The sequence below is a fragment of the Capra hircus genome, chromosome 26 (genome assembly GCF_001704415.2).
Source record: "Capra hircus breed San Clemente chromosome 26, ASM170441v1, whole genome shotgun sequence".
Lineage (NCBI taxonomy): Eukaryota > Metazoa > Chordata > Mammalia > Artiodactyla > Bovidae > Capra > Capra hircus.
Window position 1 is genome coordinate 12,922,953 of NC_030833.1, and position 6,000 is coordinate 12,928,952.

The window sequence follows — 6,000 nt, forward strand, 5'->3', positions numbered from 1 at the left end:
TGGACTATAAAGCAAGCTGAGCACCGAAGACTTGATGCTTTTGAACTGTGGTGTTGGAGAAGACTCTTGAGAGTGCCTTGGACTGCAAGGAGATCCAACCAGTCCATCCTAAAAGAAATCAGTCCAGAATATTCATTGAAAGGACTGATGTTGAAGCTGAAACTCCAATACTTTGGCCACCTGATGCAAAGAACTGACTCACTGGAAAAGACCCTGATGCTGGGAAAGATTGAGGGCAGGAGGAAAAAGGGATGACAGAGGATGAGATGGTTAGATGGCATCATTGACTTGATGGACACGAGTTTGAGCAAGCTACAGGAGTTGGTGATGGACAAGGAAGCCTGCTGTGCTGCAGTCCGCAGGGTCGCAAAGAGTCAGACATGACTGAGTGACTGAACTGAACTGATAGACTGTAGCATGCCAGGCTCCTCTGTCCATGGGATTCTCCAGGCAAGAATACTGGAGTGGGTTGCCATGCCCTCCTCCAGGGGACCCTCCCAACCCAGTGGTCAAACACAGGTCTCCCACATTGCACGCGGATTCTTTACTGTCTCAGCCACCAGGGAAGCCCATCTTTTGTGAAGATTGATGCAAATATTGGCTGATTGCAGACTTCTGGGTCTCTCAGCTTCACTTGTGAGGTAAGCCAGGTGCAGGCCATGAGCTTTAAGGCGCCCTCCTTCTGAGGCCCCTGCCCTCTGTGCCTTCACTGCCTCGGTTCACTCCACTCCAACCCTGGGCCCTGGGTCAGAGCTCACTAATCTCTGTTTCGAGCTTACTTCTCGCCACGCCCTCTGTTAACTCCTGTTTTGCTGCTTCCCTGGTGGCTCAGAGGTTAAAGAGTCTGCCTGCAATGCGGGAGACCTGGGTTCGATCCCAGGGTTGGGAAGCTCCCCTGGAGAAGGATGTGGCAACCCACTGTGGTATTCTTGCCTGCAGAATCCCACTGATGGAGGAGCCTGGTGGGCTACAGTCCACGGCGTCACAGAGAGTCAGACATGACTGAGTGACTTCACTAAAACGTGTGTTTTCGGTATCTCCATTGTTACTGATGAGGATAACGGGGCTTAGAGAGGGAGTAGCTTGCCTAAAGGGCTTCCCTGGGGGCTCAGCAGTAAAGAATCCGCCTGCCAATGCAGGAGATGCAGGTACAATCAATGGGTCAGGAAGATCCCCTGGAGAAGGAAACGGCAACCTACTCCAGTGTTCTTGCCTGAAGAATCCCATGGACAGAGGAGCCTGGCGGGCTACAGTCCATGGGGAGTCCATGGGGTCGCAAGAGTCAGACATGACTTAGTGACTGAGCAACAGAAATAACAACGAACGAGTCTGGAAGGGTGAAACTTGGAGTCCAGACTGGCTGGCTCCAGGGCATTCGCTCTAGATTTCCCGGGAGGAGAAATAATTGGAGCTGGACTCTACCCAGGAGCTGGTAGCTCGGCTTGCTCTGGCTGGGGGTTCCTCGGAGAGGGGCTGGTGAAGGGAGAGAAAGCCCTGTGCTGGCGTGGCTTGGGAACATGGCCTGGAGGTGTGTGTGGGGAGAACGGGTGGCCCCAGGAAAGAAGGAGGAATCTTGCTTGGTCCCCTCAGGTGGGCAGACCCTGCTGATGCATCCTCTCAGTCTTTTTTCTTTTAAAAATATTTTTATTTATGTATGTATTTGGCTGTGCTGGGTCTTAGTTGCAACATGTGGGACCTAGTTCCCTGACCAGGGATTGAACCCCGGCCCCCTGCATTGGGAGTATGGAGTGTTAGTCACTGGGAGGGAAATCCTAGCCTCCCAGGCTTAAACACAAAATTCCCTCAGGGCGTTGGGCTTCTCTTCCAGGTCTCCAGAGAAAGAACCTTTCCCAGGGGTTGGAGGATAGAGTGGGCGTGCTCAGAGGGGCTGGGCTTTGGGATTCAGGCTGTGGCTGTCCAATGGGCGAGCAGCTTTTGGGGAGTCTTTCATGGCATTCCCCCACCCCCAGCCTAAAGAATAGAGCAAGTGCTTGGGGGAAGGAAAGCTCAGGGCAGGAGGCAGACAGCGCAGGGGAAGCAAGATCCCCTGCTGGGGGCCGTGAACAACACTCCGAGGGGACTTGCCTAGACCTCTGCCGACAGTGGGGTGAGAGCTAGAGTAGCAGCTGACCTGTAAGACTGAGATCTGTTCATTTATCCCCAGCTCCTTCCAGGAAAGACTGACAGCTGCCTGCCGGGGGGTTTGTAACCATGGCCTTCACTTTGATGAAGCTCAAGAGATTTCAGGCGGTCCCTCGGGTTAAGTGTTACTAAATTGAGACCATCTGTGAAGTGGAGTCCTGTGTGCTGATTTCTCTATGCTCACAGCACTGCTGTGGAGTCAGGATGGTTATGTGACAGATAGGGAAACTGAGGCTCAGAGGGTGAAGTAACTTGTCCAAGGTCCCACCCTGGGGAAGACCGGAGTTCCATAGGTGAATATAGGCATGTACCTTGCCAAGCCTCAGTTTCCCCATCTGTTACATCAGGTTAATAAAAGTAACTATTCCATAGAGTTTTTTTGAGGGAATTCAATGAGGTGCTACATGAGGGTAATGATGGTGTACAGCAAGGGCTCATCCTCCTGAACATCATCATCTCTAACCCCTTCATCATCCCCATCACCATTGCATCGTCTCCATCAATCTAGAGATCTGCTGGTTTCAGACCTCTGGGTCCTGCTTGTCATTTATTCTTCAAGGTTGCAGTCAGTGAGGACCAGAGCAGCAAGAACCTTGACCTTTGACACCAAATGCTGATTTTACAAATGAGGAGACTGAGGACGGGCTAGTGGCTCATCTAGAATCAGAATGCTGGTGACCTGTCCCCTGGCCTGATGATCTTGAATCATTTCTGCAACAAGAAGGGGCCAGGAGAAGGCTCCCCTCCCTGCTGGGGCCACCCGTGGAGCATTTGGACCATTCAATTAGTTTTAGCCCCTTAATATTTTATGGACTCTTTCTCTTATGTCTTAATGAAGTGCCTGTCACACAGTGAATGAATAAAAGCCATTGCTTGCCAAATCCCTACGCATGGGTCCTCAGCCCAGCCCCTCTCCATCAATCCAGCATCCCAGCTCCTGGTGTGATGACATCAAACCCTTCCAAGGGCAGCCGAACATTTCCTTGCTTCGTCCCATCCAGGCATCTGTGTCTCCCTGGGAATTTGGATGGAAGTATTAATAAGCCACCAGGCTTCAGTCAGAAGGGCATGGTGACTCACTTGTTTTGACAGTATAATATCTCTAGTTAAAAATAACACAGAAGCTAAAAAAAAACAAAAATCCCAACAAGGCCTGGCAGCTGGGTTGGTTTCCAGTTGAATGTCCACTCCCACCCATCTTCCTTCCAACAGAATCCAAGCTGTGCTCAGGATGGGTTCTGTGTACACTGTGGGGGTCAGCCTGGAGCCCGGCTCTTTCCCCTTTGTCAATGATGGCTTTCGGGCTGGAAGTGTGACCCAGTCCTGGCCAATGGGACATGACGGAAGTCTGCTAAGGACTTGGTTTGAATGAAAAGCCCCATTCCCCAGAACTTTGGGTCTTGGGATGCAGTTGTCTGGGGAAGTGGTGCCTGCAGCATCTGTCTTGCAGCCAGGCGGGCAAGGCCAACAGCATAGGCTCTCAGAGGATGCGACCTGGAGATGTCCCAGAGCTGAAAACGTACCCTGGAACCTCCGACCTCCAGGCTTCTCATTCCATATTGTTTAAGCCTGGTTGACTTGGTTGCAGCCAAAGCCATCCCACCTGAAGCTGGGTTGGTGGTGACCCCCGTGGCCAGGTGCAGGTGAGGGAAAGCATCTGTTTGCACTCAGGGATAGAGGTGGCTGGGAAGACACTGGGTAACTGCTTAAAAATGTAAAAGCGATTCTTGGTTCTCAAGCTGTACAAAACCAGGCAGAGGGCCAGACTTGCCAGCCCCTGGTCTGCAGTTCCTGGGCAAGGAATCCTGCAGGAGAGGCCACCCTCAGCTTTCCTCCAAGGCTGGGCCACGGAGGTCTGGGGCCAGCCGAGCCCCCACAGCCCCTGTGCACGGCCACCTTAGCTGGGGACAGAGCGTGTGAATGTCCCAAGCCCTGGCCTGCTGCCCGTGGCATGAGGAGGTCTCTCTCCCCACTCTTGGTCCCTCGGGCCCCTGAGCTGCAGTGTGGCCATCCCGACATCTCCTGGTCCTTACCTCAGGTCCTCTTGCCTTGGCTCAGGCACTGCTGAGGTCCCCGGCTGTGCCCAGGCCCGCTGTGGTCCCAATGACCCCCTCCCCGTATCATGCTCAGTGCAAGGCTGAGTTCATCTGCTGGAGTCCCTCTTCCTCAGGTGACTTCTCTCCCAGCAGATTCCTTAGTTCATCAGACAAACACATTTCTTGTAGCCTCAGTGCCCAAACCTCAGTTCAGTTCAGTTCAGTAGCTCAGTCATGTCTGACTCTTTGTGACCCCATGGACTGCAGCATGTCAGGCCTAGCCTAAGTCACATCTGAATCTGCTTAGCCTTGTGATGGGACGCTGGTCTTCTAGATCATACTGTGAATCCCACTCCATCTTACAGGGAAAAACTAGCAGAAAGAAGCTTGAATCAGACACCTGGCCACAGGACCTGGAAGCCAGCCATTCAACTCACTCAGCAACACCTTTCCATCTGTAAAAAAGCAGAGATCACCGCACCCAGCTCAGTTCAGTTCAGTTGCTCAGATGTGTCCAACTCTTTGCAACCTCATGGACTGCAGCATGCCGGACTTCCCTGTCCATCACCAACTCTTGCAGCTTGCTCAAACTCATGTCCATTGAGTTGGTGATGCCATCCAACTATCTCATCCTCTGTTGTCCCCTCCTCCTCTCTTTCCCAGCATCAGGGTTTTTTCAAATCAGACAGTTCTTTGCATCAGGTGGCTGAAGAATTGGAGTTTCAGCTTCAGCATCAGTCCTTCCAGTGAATATTCAGAGTTGATCTCCTTTAGGATGGACTGGTTGGATCTCCTTGCAGTCCAAGGGACTCTCGATTCTTCTCCAACACCACAGTTCAAAAGCATCAATTCTTTGGCGCTCAGCTTTCGTTATGGCCCAACTTTCACATCCATACATGACTACTGGAAAAACCATAGCCTTGACTAGAGGGACCTTTGTCAGCAAAGTAATGTCTCTGCTTTTTAATATACTGTCTAGGTTGGCCATAGCTTTTCTTCCAAGGAGCAAGCATCTTTTAATTTCATGGCTGCAGTCACCACCTGCAGGGATTTTGGAGTGCCCAGCTCAAGTGCCCATAAATCAGACTTGGCACATGGAAGGGTCCAGCACAGGGCATCTGTGACCTGGAATATGTGTGGTCTTCAATAACTGCTTCCCAGATCTGCACAGAAAATTGAGGTTCAGAAATAGGATGAGCTGTGGACATGTTGGTGGAGAAACAGCCATGGGAAGGCAGAGTGCAGCTGGTCTGAAGCCGATGAGGAGGGAACACGGGCAAGGCTGAGATGAGAACAAGCCCACTTCATTTGTCAGAGCTGTGTCTGTTGGTGCCTGGCACAAAGCGATGGGGAGGGCTTGGGTGTCGGGAAGAAGGAGGGGTGGGAGGTGACCTGACCGCAGTCACCAGGTGAGTCATGACTGGGAACAAAACCCCCCACCCAAAGGGGTGGGTAGGTCTGGGAGGGGGTAGGTCTGCGAGAGGGTATCAAGTTCCAAGACTTGGTTCCAGCAAGCCTATGGCTCCAGCCTTCCCACCAGAGTCTTCCCAGGGCCACTGATGCTTCTGGCAGCCTCCCTTGCTGGGGGCAGGTATGTTCCTGCCAATGGAGCAGCATCTTGCTGATAAAACCTAATGAGCTGCATTTAACAACAACACAGCCCTGCCATGTGGCTTCCTCCCGGGGTTGCCCATCTGCCAACCCTGGGGGCCATGCTTAGTACAGCTGAAACCCCCTCCCCCATCATGGAATCAGGAGAGAGCCCAGGTCCCTGGGGCCAGGCTCAGCACACAGGCCAGCAAATCTCTGTGCTTAGCTCGTG